This window comes from Phoca vitulina, unplaced genomic scaffold (genome assembly GCF_004348235.1).
Source record: "Phoca vitulina isolate PV1807 unplaced genomic scaffold, GSC_HSeal_1.0 scaffold54, whole genome shotgun sequence".
In the NCBI taxonomy this organism is placed as follows: domain Eukaryota; kingdom Metazoa; phylum Chordata; class Mammalia; order Carnivora; family Phocidae; genus Phoca; species Phoca vitulina.
Genome location: NW_022589757.1, coordinates 437568 through 462446, shown reverse-complemented (window position 1 = coordinate 462446; position 24879 = coordinate 437568). Strand labels below are relative to the sequence as shown.

General features: G+C 36.6%; 1 protein-coding gene across 23 annotated transcripts in view; it reads left to right on the top strand.

The window, feature by feature from the left end:
* The window catches only part of CDC42BPA (CDC42 binding protein kinase alpha), a 330638-nt gene that overhangs the window by 26204 nt on the left and 279555 nt on the right, over positions 1 to 24879 (top strand). The window lies entirely within an intron of this gene.

Sequence of the window (24879 nt, the reverse complement as noted above, 5' to 3'; positions counted from 1 at the left end):
GGTTGATGGTGTGCTTTTGGCTATACATAACTGAAAATCCAATGCAAACTTGTTTAAATAATAAGGAATATTTTAGCTAAGCTATCAAGGGTAGAGGTAGGGTAAGCTTCTTGGTTGGTGGCTCAGCGGTGTTATCAAATATCCAGGTTCTCGTAGTCTCTCTGCTGCCATAGTGTAGTCTTCTCTTAAAGCTATTTTTCTCCAAGGTTGTAGGATGGCACTGGAGCAACATCCTTGTTCAGGTGGAAGAGAGAGAGAGAGAGAGAGAGACATGGCTTCCTGTAGCCTTCTCAAGAGGAGCAAGACTTTACCTTTCACAGAAACCCAGAAAGTCTCCTCTCCAGTCTTGATGGTCAGAATTAGGTCTTGTGTCTATTCTTGAACTAGTCGTTGCATTGGTGGGATTATTAAGGTACGTGGGCTGTGTGAGGGAAGTGTAAATAATAATTGGATTCTATTTAGGAAGAGGGAATGGATTCTCGGTAAACCACAAACAGTCTCCACTATACTTGGCTTTGTAGTTTGCAATTTATTCATAACATTTGCTTTAGGGAATATTAATGCTACAGTAAAGTTTTATGGTGTTCTTTGCCTTTCCCTGATTGCCTCAAAGTAATGCCTTCTCTAATGTGTGGTTTTGAGTTAATGATTCTGAGTCAGTGTTATTGTGTGGAAGAGAGAAAAGGATGCATTATTTCAGGGCTGGAGGGTGGAATTTGACTCTGTTACTTCATGGACAGGTGAATGGAAACAAGAACGCAGATTTTGGTTTGCTTTTTGTAGTTGTATGTGGTTATTGAACAGTTATTTGTAAAGTCCTCAAAAGATGTGGTTCTTAAGATAGGGTGTATATCTGAGTAACTTGCATGGCTTTTTCAAAATATGTATGATTTTAACACATCTCCAGAGATTATGATTCAGTTAACTCAGGTTGGAGACCAGGGTATGTGAATTTTAAGAATGCTTCCCTGTTGATTCTAATGTGCACTTCTGATTAAGAGACCCAATTTCAGGCTGGAGAATGTCAGCTTAATCTTGGTAAGTTTTGGACCCTCCATTAGTATACCTGTGTAGGCAGTTTGTTTTGCTCCTGTTTTATACAAGAAATCAGAAGAATTTTGTCGTATTGGGCCATGTGTCTGTCTGGGAGGACTGGAGAGGACTGGACCATGTTTCTTCAACTAGAGTTGTATGCCAGAGAATCTTTCTGTTGGCCTGTCTAGAGCTAAATGGATTTCTAAAGGTTGGGAGAACTTTGATTTCTAACAAGAAACTCAACTAAATGTTGCTCTAAAGTTTAGGCCTTGGGACTTAGTATTTCTGTAGGAATCATAGATTGAGGAAATTAGTACACTATCTTCAGTGCTGTTAAGTTCAGGCATTTACTCTCCTGGGTGTGATGGAGTAGAAGGATTGATAATTGCCTGCTGGACTTCAGATTTAAAGTTTACAGACTTATGTATGGTTGGCTGGGAAACTGACCAGCACTTGTAACATTTTCTCTGCGATATTCTAAATTTCAAATTAATTATTTGCAAATAAATTTCTGGATTACGACAAGTTCATAAGTTGTGAACTGGTTGAACTTTAGTTTTTCATTTCAAGGAGAATAAAATGCAGAAAAGTAAATCAATAATTTTTTAGGAAATAAAAATCCTTATATTTTTAGTTACAAAATATTAAGATGTATTATTAAATACCCATCAAACCACACCATCATAGGTGATGTGGCAAAAAAAGGCATTAATTTCTCTATATTAATTTCCTGTTATAGAAGAGAGAAATAGTTTATGGGTTGTTCATTAGGTACATAAAGCAATGTAGTAAAGCATTTTGAAAGTAAATAGCACAAACTTGTAGCACATTTTCATTACAAATAGAGTCTTCCTAGTTGGTTCTTCCATACATTTTCTAGTATTTTTTAATGCAGAAAGAGTGGTAAATTTGTATAAGCTATTAGTAGATATTGTAGTAAAGTGTTTTCACAATGACGCATGAAACCTCATTATTATGGTGTGTTAAATTTTGCTCATTTATATTCCTCTTGTTTATGTGTATATAGAAAGCCTATATAAAAACTTTCTATATCATTTAATATCAACAGATTTACAACTGTTTGCTTGTAAAAATTAGTCATGGGACCAATTTATATGCATCTTTTCAGGACATTGCTATTGCATTAGTATGTGGATCATGCTTCTTAGAACACTCCCATTCTGCCACTAAAATAGAATAACGGAAATTTTTCTTTAATTTGCCGGAAAGATTAAGTCAGTGGGTAGGATTTTTCTCAATTTAAAGTTTTTTTCTCTTGTGACTTTACAAATAGATATTTATTTTTAAAAGTTGCAGTAAAAGAATACACAACAGAATTTACCTTTGTAATCACGTTTGAGTGTCCAGTTGAGGGTCATCAAGTGCATTCATGTTGTTATGCAGCCATCTCTACCATCCGTTCCCAGAGCTTTTTCCATCTTCCCAAGCTCCAACTGTTCCTATAAAAATAACTCCCCATTATTCCCTCCCCCGGCACCTGGCAACCACCATTCCACTTTCTATGGATTTCACTCTTCCAAATCCCTCCTAGGAGTGGAATCATACTGTGTGTCCTTTTTTGACTGGCTGAGTTCACTGGCTCTGTGCTTGAATAAATGCAAGAACCATTAGTAAAAAGTGAGGTTGTAGAGCTCTGCCTTCCTACTGTTTGCATTTTACCTGCTCCTAAGCAAACAGTATTATTATTTTAAATATTTTTTTACCATTTATTATTTGTGTTTTTAAAAATAACCATAATATATTAAGCAAAACTTGGTAACTGCAGATAGTAACAGAGAACCCATGGCTGCTGCAGGTTTGTGTTTGAGAAATTCTGTTGCCTTTTCTACTGAGCTCCCATCAAAATTTTCGTATCACACATTTGTAGTAATAGATATGTAGACGCTGGAAGTGATTCTGCTGGTTTCTATACAGATATTTTAGGGTGTTATGTAAACAGCTGTTTAATTTTAGTTTAAACTCGTAAGTGTGGCATAGGAGCCATAAAAAATAGTAATTTTCAGAAAATCACAATTCTCACCCTAAGAGTATTAACATTGCATTCCTAGGCAATATTTACTCATTCACTTTTAATTTTTCTTTTCCTTTTAATCATTAGAACTCTTTCTGACTGACTGCTCTGGTTTTATCCAGAACCAGGTGGGTTTTCTCACTCTCCTTTTTATATTAAGGGACATGTCTTACCCAGGGTGATTTCTGAGTTTGTGGCAGGACCAGAGCAGAAGTTCAGGTCTCCTGAGGCTCTGGGCAGTGTTCTGTCCCACTCTTCTTCCCTGCCTCAGGCTTTGTTCTCAAACTCTTAGTTGTTTGAGTTGGAGAATTTGCAAAAGCTCTAAATTTGGGGGGTGGGTGGAGGTGCTGAGAGACAAATTGCTGCCTGGTGCTTAGGGCAGGCATGAAGTATTTGCCACAGGAGACTCACCAGCTGGAGGTGGGCAAGCCTGGGAGCTCTGGACTGCTTCTCAGAGGCTCATGTCTACTGGGCCTTAAGATCCAGCTGTTATTCAGAATCACAAAGGCTGGGACCAGGCTTGTGGCCCTTGGCTGGCTGACTGCCTCTGTCCCACAGTTTGGGGAGCAGCCTGGTGGTATCTTCAAGAGCTATGTTCTGAGAAGTTGTGGAGGTTCCTAGGCATGACTGGGGTGGGAAGTAGGGACAAAAAGGGAAACTGAGGGGCCAGAGCTCTGAGCCTACCTACCCTTACCTGGTTCTGGGTAAAACCAGAACAGCCAGTCAGGGAAAAGAGTCTAAGGACTTTTAAAAAAAAAATAAGGAGGGAAGATGGCAGAAGAGTAGGGGACCCTCATTTCATCTGGTCCCTTGAATTCAGCGAGACATCTATCAGATCATTCTGAACACCTGTGAATTCAACCTGAGATCTAAGAAAATAATTGCTGCAATTCTACAAATAGAAAAGTGACCACTTTTTGCAAGGACTTTTAAAAAATTAAAAAAAAAATTTTTTTTAATGGCAGCATTAAAGGGGTTTTGATAGGACACTAGATGGACTTTCCTAGTTTGATTTGGCTTAGATTCTCCTGTGCTCAACAATTCTCCACACTCACATGTGCCATACTATTTGAGGGTATGGAGGCCTGGAATTTGGGAGAATGTGGTGAGTGGGAAGGCGGCAGACTGGGCACTGTATCTGGATTGGGGGACAGACCCTACAGAGCTGCTGATGGAGCCTTGCCACAAGGAGCAAGTCTGTCCTTGGGCCCCCAGAGGCAGTTCTGCCTGGAGAGACAGCTCCGACACCCTGAATCACACTGTGCCGGGCTCCCTGGCTGGCAAGCTCACCTTAGTGTGAGAAGAGGGAGAGGGATAAGAACATGGTCTCCGTTTCCAGCCAAGACAGTCCCTTCTCATAGACTGCAGATGATCGCTGTTAGAAAACAAATTCTCCAGGATGGAGTCATTTTTAAGGTATCGTTATTCACTTACACCCAAGAATTCATACCAGATTAACATTTTTTGTTAAAATAAAAATTATCAGTTTCACTTTTTAAAGATGTCTACTGACATCTTGAAGCTCAGGATTCTGGTAATCTACTGCAGTAGTCTTCTGAGGAATCTGTACCTAGGGTGCATAAAGACTTCCCAAGGGGTATGTGGGTGCATATGGTTTTATGGGAACCCCATTCCAAATCCTCAACTTCTCTAAGTATTCTCTTCTAAAATCCGTCTGTTTGGGAACACTGCGGTCTGCTGATTTTCTTTTTCCACTCCTATTTCACAATTGCCCATCTCCTGCTTTATAAACTAAAGGCATACTCCTTACCTGTCTTGAATCTTGCTATGGTGCATTGCTTTAGATTGTGAAAATCTCCTGGGTGCCAAACAAAAGAGAGTGTTTGAGAATGCATGGCTCCTGAGGAAGGCAAAACAAAGAGCTTCTATAAAGAGCATCAAAGTGGGTGCTTTATTTCACTAGTTTATAAACTAGTGGCAAAGTTCTGTCGTCCATCATCTTTCTCAGAACTCTGAAACAATATGGTTGATACTGGGCTATGTAATTACACATTCCTTTGAAGTAAAAATTAGAGTCCTACTTTTTCTAACAGAGAATGAGTCTTATTTTTTGCTGATTGGTTTGACAGTGAGGACTGACTTTGCCAGGTAGATTATATGGTGGACATTTCCCATAAATTTTTCATAGTATCAGGTTTTGTTGGAATACTCTTTAAAGCACATAGGCAATATGCAATACACTGGAAATTACATCATTTACAACTATTAAATCTATAATTAATATTTGAGCTGTGATTTAAAACTGTCAAAGGAGTACACCTTTTCAAAATCTTTGTAGAGACAGTATGTGAACAAAAATATTTTTCATGACCACTGTGAGAGTGTCGTAGAAAAAGGCTGGGTTTTAGAGTCAATCTGAGTGGCTCAGCTTTGAATCCTGTCCCTGGGAATATGGGCTTTAGAAGTTGACTTAAAACCCATTTAAGAGTTTTATCTGGTATATTTATTCCTAGTTTTCTAAGAGGTTAAAGCTTTTTTGGTTATTTTAATATAAATGTATGACATTTAATAATTTTGTTGTTTAATTGTATTGAATTTTCTCATTTTTTTGCATTCATAGAGATAATCATATGATTTTTTAGTTTATTTCATTAATGTGGTGATTAACATTGATGTTTGGATATTGAGTCAATCTTGCATTCCTGGATTAAACCCAACTTAGTTTTGATGTATAACATATATTTCTGGATTTGATTTACTAGTGCTCTGATTATAATTTTTTGTACACAAGGGAGATTAGCCTATAGTTTTCTTTTTCTATAATGTGTGTAAGGTTTTAATGTCAAGATTATGCTGGCCTCATAAAACAAGTTGAGAAGTATTTCCTTATGTAATGCTGGTGTCATTTCTACTTTAGGCATTTGAAAGTTTGGCAGAATTCAATGATCTATTTCATCTGGAGTTTTCTTGAAATATTTTTAAGTAGGATTCAATTTCTTTATTAAATATAGAATTATTCAAGTTTTGTATTCTTGAGAAGTTGAGTTTTCTTAGGAATTTGCCTGTTTCATCTTAGTTTTAAAATTTCTTGGATAAATTTGCTCAAAATAATGATTTTCGGTGTAATCTCTTAAGACCAGTAATTGTATACATTTTTTCATTTCTAATATTGCTTATTTATGTCTTCTCTCTTCTTAATCTCTTTTTAGAGATGTGTCAATCTTGAGAAAGAATTGTAATGTTGATTTTATCTATTTTCTATTTTATTAATACTCTCATCTATATTATTTCATTTACTTTTATTCTTGTTTCCATTTTCTAAAGTTCTGTGATTTTTTTTTTTTTTTTGTGATTAACTCAATAATTCTTATCATTCTTCTTTTCTAATATGAGTGTAAAGGCTTTAGATTTCTACTTACCACTATGGTTACATCCTACCTGTTTTGTAGTTGTCTTTTCATTATTGTTCCCTTTTAAATGCTTCCTAATTTTCTATTTCTGTTTTCTTCTTTATACTGTAAGTTGTTTAGAGGTATGTTTTAATTTCCAAATCCTTTTTTTAAAAAAGTCATTATTTAGGGGCGCCTGGGTGACTCAGTCATTAAGCGTCTGCCTTCGGCTCAGGTCATGATCCCAGGGTTCTGGGATCGAGCCCCACATCGGGCTCCCTGCTCAGCCAGGAGCCTGCTTTTCCCTCTCCTGCTCCTCCTGCTTGTGTTCTCTCTCTAGCTGTCTCTCTATGTCAAATAAATAAATAAAATCTTAAAAAAAAAAAAAGTCATTATTTAAAAAAATTTCTAACTTATTTGTATCATGGCCCAGTGTTTGTTCAATATATATAAAATTTCTATGTTTTTCAAAATAATGTTTCTTCTGCTCTTGTGTTGTATCTGTGTCCACTAGACCCAGCTTGTTATTTAGATCGTTTAGGTTTTTGTCTGCTTCACCTATTAATTACTGAGAGTGTATATTAGTTACCTATCTTGATGGCATATTTACCAGTTTTTCCATGTAACTTTATCAGTTTTTGCCCATTATATACTTTGAGGCTAGATTAACTAAGTACATAAAGTGTGGAATTACTACATTTTCCTGATGAATTGAACCTTTTATGCAATGACAGTCATTATTTCTAGTGAGGGTTTTTGCCATAACTGGATTTTTCCCCCTTAGTGTGAGATCTTTTTGTATTTTAACTGTAGTGTGTAGGCCATTTACATTTATTGTAAATACAGATTTGTTTGGATTTATTTCTACCATATTTTCTTTCCTTTTTTAAAATAAAACTTCAAAAATATTTGTTTTTCCATATGTTCTCACTATCTTTTGGATTAATTCAGTATATTTTCCTGAATTATTTTTCCTCTCTGCTTGTTTGGATGACCTACACTCCATTTCTCTTCCTTCAGGGATTACCCTGTTGAAACTTATACATGTAAGTTATCAAGGTGTAAAGTTAATCATAGTCTTTTATGCTTCTCTCAAGGATCCTCTCCTGTGATTCCTAGTCTCTATTTCTTTTAAAGAGAGACAGACTCTAATTGGGATAGCTTGGATCAGGTGTCTCCTTCTGGATCATGTAAGGTGTAGGGGAGAGGGAGAATTTTAGTAGAGCTATGGTCCCTGCGTTCCTCTTTCTTACCTCCTTCACACCTGCTTACCCTTTCTTGCACCATACATTATTGACTTTTATCACCATTTTCAGGAGATACCTACTACAGAATTGCACCAAACCCAAATGTATGTAATTCCGTAAGTTTTCAGTAAGACTTCTCACAAATTCAGAGTAGGGGGAGAGTCTCTTCCTCTGCCCCCTTCTTCTTCTTATTCTTCCTTTCTTTCCCCCTTCCCCTCTACCTCACCTCCCCCTTCTGTTTTGTATATGTGAATATTTGAAATCTATCAAAGCAAGTCCCTCCTCCCTAACTGGTCATTGTCTCCATGGCTGTGCTGTGTCAAAATCCTTGGGTTGATTATGTCTCTTTCCTTGTACTTTCCCTTCTTTTCCATTAGTGTTTACCTGGTTGAGAATTCCTAGGAAACTTTGAATGGGTCACCAGTGTTCCACAGTTAGAATGGACTATGCCCTAACAGTCAATGGAGGTTCAGGACCACGGACAGATGTATATGAGCCACCTGTCTGTCTCACACTCAGATGTTTTAGGGTAAGACATCCTTTGGAAGTCACCACTGTTTGTCATTCTTTTCATATCAAGTTGAACTCTTCCCTATTTTTATCAGTCCTCCTACAGCCAGGTCTTGCCTTTTTGAAGTTTTCCTCTCATCTGCCTATAAGATACTTACCACTATCTTTGAGTTAATAAATAATTTAGTGTCTATGAAGAAATGAGAATGAGATAGGTCAAGATATTAAGCCAACGTTTACACAGCTATTCAGTTATAGACCAGTTTGGAACTCAGGTCTCTGAATGTGAAGACAGAGCTCTAAATTACTTGGTATACTTGATTTAAGGCTTTTTGAATGTGTATTTTAAATAAATTTATACTTATTTTTAAAAATTACCTACTCATTTGCCGAGTTTTCTATTACAGTGCTCTCTCTCTATTCTTTTTCTTACTGCATTGTGAGAGCTCTTTGAATTTTAAGGATGGCAGCCCTTTAACAATCATATTTCTATATATTTTCCTGATTTATAATTTACCTTTCTTTTAAACTTAAATGAGTATTTGTAGAGGTATATGATTAACGAAAACGTTATGTTGTTGAATTTATGAGACTCTTAAGTTTCAACCTTATATGTGCTGCTATAGCAAGCACAGTCTCTACCTTATAGAGTTTATCAAATCAGGTATACTAATATATTCACTGATCTCACTGATTTATAAAGAGGCACAGTAGATGAACTAGAATGCTAGTTTAGCAATTTACAGTAAAGGTTATATCTATCAAACACGAGTCATCTGTGTCAGCCCCACCAGTGCTTTTTTTTTCCCCTGTGGAAAAATTTTATCAAAAGTTTGCTTAAACAATGGAATTGGAATAAGGATAGTTACTCTAATGGGTTTAAGTTCTGATAGTCCATGATAGGAATGACATGTCAAGTAGGTTAATATTTTGTTCATTTGTCAGCACACTGTCTACTGTGGGGGAAAAAAATCAGTCCAGCCTATACCTAGGTTTCTCACAGGTATTCTCTCTTGATCAGTGTCTTCCTCCTGGAAACATTTTTTCTTTAGCAATATGATTATTTTACCCTCAGATCTTGCTCTGAATTAGGAGCAAATATTTTTAAAAATTTACATGTTGTGTATGAACACATGTTTATTTAAAGCGTTCAAATCCTACAGAAGTATAATTAAAATGTATTGAGCTTTTGTATATGTCAGCTATCCTGCTAAGTATTTAATTTTCTTATTTATTTATTTATTTTTAAGATTTTATTTATTTGAGAGAGAAAGAGAGAGAATGAGAGAGCACATGAAAAGGGGGGAGGGTCAGAGGGAGAAGCAGATTCCCTGCCGAGCAGGGAACCTGATGCGGCACTTGATCCAGGGACTCCAGGATCATGACCTGAGCCAAAGGCAGTCGCGTAACCAACTGAGCCACCCAGGCGCCCTTAATTTTCTTATTTAATTATAAAATAACCTGTTGAGGGACTCAGATACTTGTATACCAATGTTCATAGCAGCGTTATTCACAAAACCTGAAAGTGGAGACAACCCAAACGTTCATTAACTGATGAATGGATAAAAAGAATGTTTTGTATGTGAATATTTATAAACTACATGTAAGTAATATATAAATGGAATATGATTCAGCCATAAAAAGGAATGAAGTTCTGATACATGTTATAACATGGATGATCTTTGAAAACATTATGTTAAGTGAAATAAGCCAGCAGTAAGCTACATATTGTACTGTATTCCACTTGTATGAGGCACCTAGAACAGGCAAGTTCATAGAGAAAGAAACTAGATTATAGGTTTCCAGGGGCTGGGGGAAAAAGAGGAGTGGGGAGTTACTGCTTAATAGTTCCATAGTTTTTGTTTGGGTCGTGAAAAAGTTTTGGAAATAGATAGCAGTGATGGTTGCACAACACTGTGAATGTAGTTAATGTTGCTGGTGTATGCTCAAAAGTGGTTAAAATGGCATATTTTGTTAAATATATTTACCACAAAATAAAAGTGAAAAAACAACTCATTAACTTAGGTTCTATTACCTCCATTTTGCAAGTGAAGTTTAGAAAAGATAAATAACTAGTATGAGATCATATAACTAATAAAGTGACCAACCCTAGCCTTGAACCTGGGTACATCTGACCTCAGATTCCATATTTTTAATCAATAATTTTAATCAAATAGTTCTCTGCTTTCAGTAATAAAAGTGAAAGTCCTTCTGTCCTATTCACTATTTCCATTCTCTTTCACAGAAGTTATCTCTATTAATTATTTGACCTGTATCCTTTTAGGCCTTTTTCCTGTGCATCTACTTAAGTATATGTGTCCATTTACAAATGTGTACACCGTTTCTTTTTTTAATGTAATTGTGGTAATTTTCTACATATTGTTCTTTGACTGCTTTTCTTATTTAATATGCCCTAAAGATGCTTCCCTGTTAATTCACATAGGTCTACTGCATTTTTTTTTATTGACTGCATAATCTTTATTATACAATTTACAGTATAATTTGATACCATTTCCTTACGTGTCTTAGTTTCTGGATTTTTGTTCTAACATACAGTGTTACAGGACTTGTTTGTGTATCTTTGTGCATTACTTAAGAGTAGATACACAGAAGTGGGGCAAATGGAATACACATTTAAAATACTAAAAGTTGGGCGCTTGGGTGGCTCAGTCGTTAAGCGTCTGCCTTCGGCTCAGGTCATGATCCCAGGGTCCTGGGATCGAGCCCCGCATCGGGCTCCCTGCTCGGCGGGAAGCCTGCTTCTCCCTCTCCCACTTCCCCTGTTTGTGTTCCTGCTCTCGCTCTCTCTCTCTCTCTGTCAAATAAATAAAATCTTTAAAAAAAAATACTAAAAGTTATTGCAATGTTTCCTTCCCCAAAAGTCTATGCCATTTTAAACTCCCAATAATGGTATTTGAGCATGCCTGTTTTCCAGGAACAGGATATTATAAATCTTTTTTTTTCTTCCTATCCCACAGTCAATAATTATTACTTATATTTATTTATTTATATAATATATTAATCTCTAATTTACTTCCAGGTGTTGGACATTTTTCATATGATTTTTTTTATTACCCATTCATATACCCTGCTCATTTTTCTAATGCTAGTCTTTTATTAATGTGTAAAAACCACATGTTCTTTATATTAATTCTTGTTAAATAAGTATTTGATGCAAATTCATTTTTTCAGTTTTTTTTAAATTAACTTTGTTCATGTTAACTTTAATCTTACATAAGACTTAAGTTTTTTTTTTTTTTTTTTTTTAAAGATTTATTTATTTATTTGACAGAGAGAGATAGAGCAGGAACGCAAGCAAGGGGAGTGGGAGAGGAGGGAGAAGCAGGCTTCCTGCCGAGCAGGGAGCCCGATGTGGGACTCCATCCCAGGACCGAAGGCAGACGCTTAACGACTGAGCCACCCAGGCACCCAAGACTTAAGTTTTTATGTGAGTAAGTTTAGCACATTTTTTCTTTTATGGCTTCTGGCCATATGGCTCTGTTTTGGCTAAGAAAGTATCCTGCACTTCAAGATTACAGGAATATGCTCCAGTACTTTTTCCTAGCAGTACTTCAGTTTTTACAAACATTTATTCCTTCAATGATATTATTTTTTGAGTTGTATGAAGTGTAGGTTGATTCCCCCCCCCCATAGTCTGTCTTTCCCCCCTGATTTGAAATTCCTCTTGAATTTACACTAAATTTTCAGATAATTGTGGACGTATTTCTGAGCTTATTTTTGTTTTGTTGGTCAAGGGTTCAGCAATATACGACACATTGGACAAATCTGGCTCATGGCCTGTTTTTGTAAATAAAGACTTATTGGAACATAGACCTGCCCATTTGTTTATATATCGTTATTGTTTGCTTTCACGATACAAGGGCCGAATTTTGACAAAGCCTAAACTATTTACTGTGGCCTCTACAGAAAATTTGCCAACCTCTATATTAATCTCTTTACCATACTCTTTTATTTACTATAGCTTTATATAATGTTTTGATATCTGATAGGAATAAACCCATACCTATCTACTGTTTGTGATGTAAAATATTTTCTTGGTTACTTTGCATTTGTCTTGCTGCTAAGCTTTAGAAACAGCTCCTAGCTGTTTAGAAACAGCTTAGGAACCTCAATCAAATATCATATTGGGATTTCTTTTTCTTATTTTTTAAAAGATTTTATTTATTTGACAGAGCGTGTGCCTGTGTGAGCACAAGTAGGCGGAGCAGGCAGAGGGAGAGGGAGAAGCAGGCTTCCCGCTGAGCAGAGAGCCTGATGCGATGCGGGGCTCCATCCCAGGACCCTGGGATCATGACCTTAACAATTAACTGACCGACTGAGCCACCCAGGAGCCCTGGGGGTTTCTTGTTTGTTTGTTTTTTTAAATATTTTATTTATTTATTTGACAGAGAAAGAGACAGCGAGGGAGGGAACACAGCAGGGGGAGTGGGAGAAGGACAAGTAGGCTTCCTGTGGAGCAGGGAGCCCGATGTGGGGCTTGATCCCAGGACCCCAGGATCATGACTTGAGCCAAAGGCAGATGCCCAATGACTGAGCCACCCAGGTGCCCCTGGGGATTTCTTTTTAATGCATACTTTACAAAAGTAAAACTTTTCAAAGAGATTAGATACATTTTAACTATAATTTTCCAGTTTTAAAGCATTTGATTAAGTACTCGGTGCCTGGCTCATTGTAAATGCCCAGTGAATGCGATTTGTACAAATGGTCCAGAATTCTTTGTACTGTATCTTTTGCTTCAGACTGCCTATTAGCTAGGTGTGTAGATATTCATTAACAGATCTCTATCACCCCTTAGCTGATTGCATCTGTGTGAATTGCATACATGATAGATGATACAGACCAGGTTGTATGTTTCTAAAATGATTAAGGGCCAGGAAATATTCCTAAAACATTAAAATACCATTGTAATATTCCTTTTTTTCCACAGGCCTTTGATAAATATTTACATTTTAAGAGACCACTGGGTTCCCAAATTAACTTCATTTTGTAGAATTATATATTCTGTTTATCTCTCTGAGTAACTGATTGGAAATGAATTGGAGATCAGTAGGGATATCATTCATGGATTAGTTATGTCATTCAACACTAAATGTGAATTCTTGGCTGAAAGAGCTATGTAAACAAAGTGTACTAATTTTCTTAGAGCAAACTTTATCTGATACATTAGCTTGACTAACTTTTCTTTCCTAAATTTGCAATAGCGATTTTAAGTTTTACTTCTCTTTTTATGCCTTCTTCAACAACTCCAAGTCAATATTTTTCTGCCCTTTCTGATCCACTAAAGACAGTCTGCTAGAGAGTCTGGGTTCAAATCCCAGTTCCTTCGTTTATTTGACTAAAAGCCAGCAAAGTTATCAAAAATTAGTCAAAAAGTAGTAAGAAAAAACTAAGTGAAATAATTTAAATTCTCTTGCTTCTGTTTTCTTGTTTCTAAAGTGAAGCTAATGATGGCACCTATCCTCAGGAGTTGTTGTGAGGCAAGTTGGTGTATGCAAAGCATTTAAACAGAACTTGTTACATAGTAAGCTTTTAGTAAGGAATTATCATTATTCTTTTGTGATTTTAAAAATTATTATTTTGTGCTGGTTTTCAAAAATTGTTTCCCATGTTGTAGTCTGGTGTCTAAGATCTCTTAAGACTAGGGATAGAGTCAGGATTATGCCTATGCTTGCTTGCTTTCTTTTTTTCTTCTAATTTAAAGTTTCCATAGAGGAGAGAAGGAGGAGGAATATAAAATGCTGAGCTTGTTAAATGGAATGAATCTTAACATGATGAATACTATTCTGATGACCTAATTTGGGAGAAGCTAGAAAAGTGGTACAGACATGTATAGTTTCAGTTAATAAATGCAGAGGTAATGTTATTGACTAGGGTGGAACTTGACACAATTTCTGCAGAATGTTATCTGTTACAGGATAGAATTATATTTTGAATTTGTGCTTAATATTTGTAACACTCAAGATGTGCTTATTAGCTGTAAGTTACAGAGACTCCAAGTAACAGTGGCTGAAAGCACAAGGACATTTACTGTTAAATGAGAAGTCTTGAGGCAGGCAATCACAGAGTTGGTTCTCTGGCTCAACAGTTTCAGAGTTGGATTAGCGGGGCTTTCTGCTAATGGGTACAGGACAGCTCCTGGAAAAGCACACCATCACTGTAACATCCTAAGGAGAAAGGAAGGGAGTCTTTGGGAAAGGGTTTTCTCCTTATTCTTCTTACTCATCAGAGAGAAAAAATTTCTCAGAAGCCCTCAGGCCCTTTACCTCATTGGTCACAAGCAGGTTGCACACAAAGGCCAGACCAAACAATGGGAAAAGGGGAAAGGGGTGGCCATGGTTGGCATATATCAATTATAATTCAGCATCTGGGGCAGAGCATATGGCTACCCCCCTCCCCAAATCTGGGGTCCGTTAGTGAGGAGGAAGGGAAGAAGAGTTGTTAGGAGGTAACTAGACTGTTTGCCACGATGCCACAATATTCATTTATTTTACAGTGATTTACAGAATAACAGTTTTTTTTTTTTTTTTTTAAGATTCTATTTATTTATTTGTCAGAGAGAGAGCACAAGCAGGGGGGGCAGCAGGCAGAGGGAGAAGCAGACTCCCCGCTGAGCAGGGAGCCCGATGCGGGACTCGATCCCAGGACCCTGGGATCATGACCTGAGCCGAAGGCAGACGCTTAACCGACTGAGCCACCCAGGCGTCCCCAGAATAACAGGTTTTAAAGTAGTGAATGAAACAGATCTATTCCCTTGAATTCCTGAGACTTTTTTTTTCCTTGTCATTTTCCTTTTCAGTTATGCTCTTGTTGGGATATTACATAGGCATTTTCTTGTCCCCTGAATGCTCATCATACACCTTAGAACTTAAAGGACCTTCTTCAGATCATCAGATTTTTAAAATACATGTTTTGAGATCCTTGAAAGAAAGTAGCTCAGCTTAAAAATGTTTTATTCTTGCAACTCTGCATTAGTATTTCTAGTTTCAGAGAAAAGGAGAATCTGGGGTCCAGAGAGGAGTACATTTACGATCCAATAGGTAATAAGTGGCACTAAGAATTCTTTTAATAATACCAGCTAATAACTTTTGAATCCTTCCATGTTCCAGGTACTTTACTTATTATAGATCTTCCTCGACTTATGATGGAGTTACTTCCCACTAAACCCATCGTAATTTGAAAATATCCTAAGTTGAAAATGCATTTACTACGTCTAATCTACCGAACGTCCTAGCTTAGCCTGGCCCACCTTAAACTTGCTCAGAACACTCACACGAGCCTGGGCAAAATCATTTAACGCTGAGCCTGTAAAAGTGCTGAATATCTGACATAACTTATCCAATACTGTACTGAAAGTGATCAATGGAATGGCCCTAAGTGTACCTGTTGTTTGCAGTCGTGATTGCGGGGCCAACTGGGAGCTGTGGCCGCTGCCCAGCATCTCGGGACATGATCTTATCACTAGCCTGGGAAAAGATCCAAATTCAAAATTCCAAGTATGGTTTCTACTGATCGTATGTTGCTTTCACACCATTGTAAAGCCGAAAATTGTTAATTTAAACCATCTTAAGTTGGGGACCCTCTGTACTTAGCATTAGTTGTTTATTACGTCCCCGTGACTGAGGATTATGAGGTACAGGTGCCTGTACAGATGCGTAAACTCCCCCCTTTCACAGTCTCACAGGTGGTGAGGGTCAGTCAGACTAACTCTTCAGAGCTTCGATGCCAGAGCCTATGTTTTTTTTTTTTTAAGATTTTATTCATTTATTTGACAGAGAGAGACACAGCGAGAGAGGAACACACGCAGGGGGAGTGGGAGAGGGAGAAGCAGGCTTCCCGCTGAGCAGGGAGCCCGATGCGGGGCTCGATCCCAGGACCCTGGGACCATGACCTGAGCCGAAGGCAGACGCTTAACGACCGAGCCACCCAGGCGCCCCGAGCCTATGTTTTTTTTAAGATTTATTTATTTATTTATTTATTTAATTTATTTTTATTTTTTAAATTTTTATTATTTTTTTTTTTAAAGATTTTTATTTATTTATTTGTCAGAGAGAGAGAGAGCACAAGCAGGGGGAGCAGCAGAGGGAGAGGGAGAAGCAGGCTCCTCACTGAGCAAGGAGCCCGATGTGGGACTCGATCCCAGGACCCTGGGATCATGACCTGAGCCGAAGGCAGACGCTTAACGACTGAGCCACCCAGGTGTCCCAAGATTTATTTATTTATTTTAGAGAGAGTGAGCAAGTTGGGGGAGGGAGAGAGAGAGAATCTTGAAGTAGATTTCCTGCTGAGCACGGAGCCCGACATGGGGCTCGATCTAACGACCCTGAGATCATCATGACTTGACCTGAAACCGAGAGTCTGGTCGCTTAACCCACTGAGCTGCCCAGGCGCCCCCCCCCCCCAAAAGCCTACACTTTTAACCATTAACAATTAACCGTTCTGTTTTCATGTAAATGAAATTCTTCCTTTAGCCTTTCTATGTAAGAAAGTGATTTAATGAAATTTGCTAAAAATCTGTAGAATAAAGTAGCTGGTTTGTTAACTTGCAGTCACTTGTTGTTATGAAAGTCACATTTATTGTAGGAATGGGAAAGTTTTAGAGTAATCTTTAGGTGAGATGTTTTTAAATCTGTGCAGCATATTTAAATTTTACCCTGTCATTTGAACACCATATTCTGAGTTCTTGTTTTTGCTGTGTGTCATAGGAAGTAGAATTTCTTGATGCTGGGTACAGGTTCGAGGATGTTCTCAGGATGTCCTGTGGCTTAAAAGGCTTTTTTTTTTTTTTTTTTTAACCAGGTGATATTTTCTTTGCTGACATATAATTTGGTTTAAATTTATACTTAATAGTAAATACTGAAATATGTCTATATATGAAATACCCTTTAGAAAATGATTTCTTAATCTAAGTTTATGAGATATCTAGTAATCTTTTGTGTGGTATTTAAAATTTGAAGTATATGTGCTTTTTCTGGGGAGGAGTTCATAGTCTTATGCTATATTCTTGAGGAGGTCCAGGATTCACCCGTAACAGCACATCCTCCCCCCTCCCTGTTAACCTCCTCCTGTTTTGGAGTTATTGGTTTAGAGTGTTTCTTTTTCTTTTCTTTCCTTTTTTCTTTCTTTCTTTCTTTTTTTTTTAAGATTTTATTTCTTTATTTGACAGAGACAGAGAGAGAGACAGCAAGAGAGGGAACACAAGCAGGGGGAGTGGGAGAGGGAGAAGCAGGCTTCCCGCCGAGCTGGGAGCCCGATGCAGGGCTTGATCCCAGGACCCTGGGATCGTGACCTGAGCCGAAGGCAGACACTTAACGACTGAGCCACTCAGGCGCCCCTCTTTTTCTTTTTAAATAAGGTTTGGATACTTAAAAACAGGTATAGAGAAGTAAGTTGGTGACTTAAATGATCTGATAGCACATGTTATGACAACATAACATTAAATTTCAGTGACTATAATTTTCATTTCTTGAAGTTTTATTTGGTTAATTTTCATAATTTGTTTTCTTTATCATTTATATTCTATCTCTTTAATCATTGTTACCCACTTACTTTATGGTGTTTTCAGATTGTATTAATCTCATGAGTTCCTGGGTACTAATCTGTTTGTTTTGATTGCCAACTTTTCATTACAATGGTGGACTATTTCCTCACTGGGTTTAAAGTTTTAGATTGCGAGCTCACTTTATTTTTTATTATGTTATGTTAATCACCATACATTACATCATTAGTTTTTGATGTAGTGTTCCATGATTCATTGTTTGTGTATAACACCCACTGCTCCATTCAATACGTGCCCTCTTTAATACCCATCACCAGGCTAACCCATCCCACCACCCCCTCCCCCCTAGAACCCTCAGTTTGTTTCTCAGAGTCCATAGTCTCAGAGTTTCTCAGAGTCCATGGTTCGTCTCTCTCTCCGATTTCCCCCCCTTCATTTTTCCCTTCCTACTATCTTCTTCTTCTTCTTCTTCTTTTTTTTTTTAACATATAAAGTATTATTTGTTTCAGAGGTACAGGTCTGTGATTCAACAGTCTTACACAATTCACAGCGCTCACCATAGCACATACCCTCCCCAATGTCTATCACCCAGCCATCCCATCCCTCCCACCCCTCACCACACCAGCAACCCTCAGTTTGTTTCCTGAGATTAAGAATTCCTCATATCAGTGAGGTCATATGATACATGTCTTTCTCTGATTGACTTATTTCGCTCAGCATAATACCCTCCAGTTCCATCCGCGTAGTTGGAAATGGCAAGATTTCATTCCTTTTGATGGCTGCATAATATTCCATTGTATATATATACACCACATCTTCTTTATCCATTCATCTGTCGATGGACATCTTGGCTCTTTCCACAGTTTGGCTATTGTGGACATTGCTGCTATAAACATCGGGGTGCACGTACCCCTTCGGATCCCTACATTTGTATCTTTGGGGTAGATACCCAGTAGTGCAATTGCTGGATCATATGGTAGCTCTATTTTCAACTTTTTGAGGAACCTCCATACTGTTTTACAGAGTGGCTGTACCAGTTCGCATTCCCACCAACAGTGTAAGAGGGTTCCCCTTTTTCCGCATCCCCGCCAACATCTGTCATTTCCTGACTGGTTAATTTTAGCCATTCTGACTGGTGTGAGGTGGTATCTCATTGAGGTTTTGATTTGGATTTCCCTGATGCCAAGCGATGTTGAGCACTTTTTCATGTGTCTGTTGGCCATTTGGATGTCTTCTTTGGAAAAATGTCTGTTCATGTCTGACTGACTTATTTCGCCTAGCATAGTACCCTCTAGGTTCATTCATGTTGTTACAAATGTCAAGATTTCATCCTTTTTATGTGTGTGTAATATTCCAACACACATGTTTATGCACACGCACATCACATCTTCATTCATTCATCTATCAGTGGACACTTGGGTTGCTTTAATGTCTTAGCTATTGTAAATAATGCTGCAATAAACATAGGGATGCATATATCTTTTTGAATTAGTATTTTTATGTTCTGTGGATAAATAGTAATGGAATTACTAGATCATATGGTATTTCTATTTTTAATTGTTTGAGGAACCTACATATTTTCCACAGTTGTTGCGCTGATTTGTACTCCCACCAACAGTGCACAAGGGTTCCTTTTCTCCACATCTTTGCCAATACTTGTTACTTGACTTTTTGATAGTAGCCATTCTGACAGGTGTGAAGTGATATCTCATTGTAGGTTTGATTTGCTTGTGGGATTTTCTTTTCTTTTCTTTTTTTTTTTAAAGATTTTTTATTTATTTGATGGAGAGAGGCACAGCGAGAGAGGGAACACAAGTGGGGGCGGGGGAGTGGGAGAGGGAGAAACGGGCTTCCCACTGAGCAGGGAGCCCGATGCTGGGCTCAATCCCAGGACCCTGGGATCATGACCTGAGCTGAAGGCAGACACTTAACGACTGAGCCACCCAGGAGCGCCCCCCTCCCCGTTTTTTTAATTGCTTGTGGGATTTTCTATGTAGATAATTAAATCATCTGTGCATAGTAACAGTTTTCTTTCTTCTTTTTCAGTCCTTATGTATGTTACTTCTTTTCCTACTGACTGACTTGTATCATTATTAAAATGTTAAGTAGAAGTGATAATAACGATTATTTTGATAGAAGACATTCTTATTTGCCTCTTGATTTTTAAGGACAATGTTTTTAACATTTTTCTTTTAAGTGTTATGTTTGCTCTTCTGCTGCTGCTGTTGTAGCTATCAGTTATCAGGCCATGGAAGTTTCCTTTTGTTTCTCATTTGTTAAAAGTGTAGTTTTTAAAAATAGCATGAATGGTTGTATAATTTTATTGAACAGTGTTTATATATAGATATATTTATTGAAATATTGATATTTTTAATCTGTTTCTGTGATGAATCATGTTAATCAGTTTCTAATATTAAAACAACCTTGCATTCTTGGGATAAACTCAACTTGGTCATGTTATTTTATTTATAAATTGCTTGATTAGTTTGACAATTTGGTGAGACTTTTTGTATCTGTATTCATGAACAACATCTGTATTTTTGGTATGAGGTTAGGATGAAATGAGTTAGACAGCTTTCCCTCTTGGTTTATTCTTTGGAAAATTTTGTTTAATATGGGGATTACCTCTTAATGTGTTTAGTTGAACTTGCAGGTAAAGCTGTTCAGGATTGGTCTTTTTTTTTTGTAGAAGATTTTTATACTAGTGATTCAGTTTATTTATCAGTTCATATTTTTAATTTTTAAAAAACCAGTTATTCTAGGAATTTGCTTACTTCTACATTTTCAAATTTATTGGCATAAGCTTTTTTTATTTTAAAGATTTTAGACCTTTATTTATTTATTTTTAAAAGATTTTATTTGACAGAGAGCGACAGTGAGAGTGGGAATACAAGCAGGGGGAGTGGGAGAGGGAGAGGCAGGCTTCCTGCTGAGCAGGGAGCCCGATGCGGGGCTTGATCCCAGGACCCTGGGATCATGACCTGAGCTGAAGGCAGATGCTTAACGACTGAGCCACCCAGGTGTCCCTATTGGCATAAGCTTTTAATGATATTCTCTTACCTAAATCCATTCAATCTCAGCAGCATCTGAAGTTTTGTCCAATTTCTCATTCCCGCTATAGATTTTTCTTTTCTTTTCTTTCTTTCTTTCTTTTTTTTTTTTTTTTAACTATTTGAGAGAGAGAGCATGGGCAAGAGAGAGCACAGGCCAGGGGAGAAGCAGAGAGAGAGGGAGAAGCACCCTCCCTGCCGAGCAAGGAGCCTGATGCGGGACTTGATCCCAGGACCCCAGGATCATGACCTGAACAGATGTTTAACCGACTGAGCCACCCAGGCACTCTATTGTTTTTTATTAGTTTTTTCAACGAACCATCCTTTGGCCTTGTTGAGCCTTTCTCTTATATGCTTATTTTCAAATTAATTAATTTTATTTATTTTGCTTTCTTTTTGTTTTCTTCTACTTTGAGTTTATTCTTTGGTCTAATACTTCATTGTCTGTTTAACACCTTAATTTTTAAGATGTCCTTTACCAATGTAAATATTGAGAGCTTTTTTTTCCCCGCCTCAGTATATACTGGTTTAGGCTGTATTCTAGAACTTTTGATGTATAGTATTTTGTTACTATTAGTTCTGAATATTTTCTATTTATTAATTTCTTCTTTAAAATAATTTTGGATATCAGAGCTTATGGTTTTTCTTGGTAACTTTTCTGTTATTGATTTCTAATTGCACTCTACTCATATAATTTGGTTTTTATGTTCCCAGTACTTTGAAATTTGTTGGAGGTAGTTTTATGTCTTGGCATGTTGTCAAAATTTGTAGAAGTTCTGTGTGTGTTTTATAATGATATTCTCCAACTCATAAGTGGAGCATTACATGCATGGTGCTTTTTTTTTTTTTTTTTCCTGCTTGAGCTATCAATTACTGAGAGAGTTAATAGTAGAATCTGTGAAGGTAAGTTTGTTTCTTTTATGTCTGTCAGTTTGGCTTTACATATTTTGAGGTTATGTTATTGGGTGTATACAAGTTTAGAATCATTGTTACATCCTGGTTAGTTTGACTTTTTTTTTTTTAAGCTCTATGTATGATTCCTTTTAATCTTTATTCTACTAATGCCTTTCTCCCTAATATCTCTTTTGCCTATTATTAATATGTCTAACTTAGTTATTTGGTGGGAGGGGAAGGGTTAATATTAGCCTCTACTTTTTCTGAAATTTTACATGAATTTGGGGAACAACCTACTAAAACAAGAAAATCTCACAGAATTTTATGGAGGACAAGCAAATCTAAATACTATGTATTTAGAAGACTGATTGTAAAATATGCAAACTTCCAGCCATATTGGTAAGGAAAAACAATGAAAAAAGACCCAAATATACAGTATTAGCATCTAAAAGGGATCAAACCTATCTATATTGTAGAGTTTTAAAACAAAAGAATATTTCACTTTAATGCAGCATATAAATTTGTAAAAAAAATAGAATTAACAAAGTTATCACAGAAAGAAATATAAAATATGAAAATGACAGTTATATGAAAGAAGTCAATTATTAAAAGCCCACTGAAAAGATATCTTCATTAGCATGTTTTATCGGACCTTATAGTCAGAGTCCCTGCTTTCATCTTCTAAAAGTTTTGTAGTTTTGTTTATCACCTTGAGATCTTTAAACAACCTGGATTTTGTTTAGAGAATGAGAAAAGAGAGAAAGCTACTAAACATACTTAATGAGGTTGATTTATCATTGGTCCCAAACCAGATGAAGACAGTATAGAAAAAAGATAATTGTAGACAGTGTTGTTTATGAAGTCAAGATGTTAAATTTTAAAATAAAATCAGAGCAAAGCAATGTCATCTGTGTATTAAAAACATTACAACCAAGTATGGTTTATACCAAGGTATATAAAGATGATTCAACTTTTAAAATCTTTTTAATATACCAAATTAAAAGAATGAAATAGAAAACCAAATTCTCTTCACAGAGTTTGTAATTAACAGTAATATCAGCTGTGTATGAGAATATCTGTTATTTATACTTCACACACCTACAAACACTGGTGGTTTCACTTTTTTTTTTTTTTTTTGGCCTATTTGATTAGTAAGTAATAGAATATTTCTAGTATGTTTATTTGCATTTCTCTGATTTCTTTGAGTGCCATTTTCTGTTTATTAGCCATTTGTATTCACACTGAACATTTTAAATGGAAGAGGAACACTTATTGCATAATTTGTTTACTTGAGTACAGGGACTGTTTATCTTTTGTATCTCTAACATCTTATAAAATGGCTGGCATACAGCAGGTATTAGAAGATACTTTTTGAGTGAATTCAGTACATGATTAGTAAAACTATGAGCCTCCTGAAGAAATTTGTGATTTAACTCATTTTTGAATGCCTAAAATAGAATAGTTTTGCAATGTCAAAGAAATGGGATTTTTATCAGCAGGTTCCAGGAAGTAAAGAATAGATAGGATTACTTTTTAAATTTCTGTTAATGGTGAAGTTTTATGAAACTTGGAAAACTCACAAAATCTTTAGCCCTAATTACATATGATTTTATAGTACTCATTTGTGGTGCTTTCAGGGTATATGCTACTGTGTGGAAAAATGATGTTTTTTGCATACTATCATCCTTTGTACCTTTTCTGAAAGATCATTTTAACAAGCGTTTGCTTCCCTGAATTGTATTTCATTTACTCTAGTTTTAAAAAAGTCTCTTTGAGTCATTGAACACTACATCAAAAACTAATGATGTACAATATGTTGGCTAATTGAATTTAAATTAAAAAAGTTTCTTTTCCTGTTTTGCAGTAGTGTTTCTGAGGTTTGAAAAAGCTACATTTTTGACCTTTTAGATAAGTAGGATGTTACTCAAAAGAAGGTATACACGGAATTATTCTAGATTACAGATAACTGTAGTTGTCTGTGATGAAATGCTGTTGTTGGATTTAGGGTCGGTAATGAGACAAAGATATAGAGCATATACTTTATTTGGGTTCAGGTTATTTGAAAGTCTTGAGGTAGGAGGAATATAAAGTGAAATAGAAGATGTATTTAAAGAACTGCTAAATGTTATGTTGTAGGCTGCTGTGTGGTGTTTTTTAGCTATAGCTGGCAACTAGACCAGCAGTGGACTCATACTGGCTGGCTCCACATCTTTATTTTTAATTTATATATTCTATACCAACCCGTCTTAACCATGTATTTCTGAAATGCTGATACAGAAGCTGGGAAAGGGAGGGACACTAGTCTCAGATTACTGCTAGATAGATAGCAGTACTCATTCTGCTAGATAGATTACTTACTCTTCCTGGTGGTACCCTTATATCCCACGTACATCTTTGCAAATAGTTTGTCTATAAACTTTCCTCCAATTATGATGATGTATTTCCTTTTGGAACCCTGACTGGTACACAGTGGCCATAGTCTCAACAAGCTTTCCAGTCTGGGTTGTTCAAAAACCAATGTGCCTTAGTCATCTTATCAAAGTGTTCACTTCATTTGGTGCCATTGTTTTCTGTGTTGTCTTTCTCCCAGGATGAGATCCTCCATACCTTCATTCAAATATGATATTCCTTTGATCATATTCTCCTTTTGTGAATTCCAAATAGCCAATCTTTGTATCCTTTCCTTATTATCTAAAACACCATCACAGAAATCTCTACTAGACTGAGATATGCAATTTGGAATACCCTTCTTTTCTAAATTAGCTAGTTGGGCTAAATACCTTCAGAACAAATCAAGTTGTAAGGATTGGCTTGCCTATTTCATTCTCCTAATGCTCAAATAAATATTACTCTTGCTCCATGGAAGGAAGGGGAAGAGAGCAGTATCTATATATAATGACCCTTTAGTCATATTACTCCTTTTTGCATGAGAATGAAAAGGGACATGAAGGGAGGAAAGGAAGATAATTCTACATTTCTCTTAGAGGCAGCAGAACATACATTGATTTTATGATTTAAAAAAATGTCAGTTTATCCCCTATCATTAATACCTTGTATGGTATTCAAGGCCATTTACATTTTTCACTTTCTAGGTCCAATTTCTTTGTATTTCTTCTCAAAATTGTATAACAACAGTGGAATATTGACTGTTAACACCTCAACCGTTATTTTCTTGCCTCTCTTCATTTGCTTATATTGCTCCCTGTGCCTGGAATGTCTACACTGCAAACCCAGGCAAAGTAGC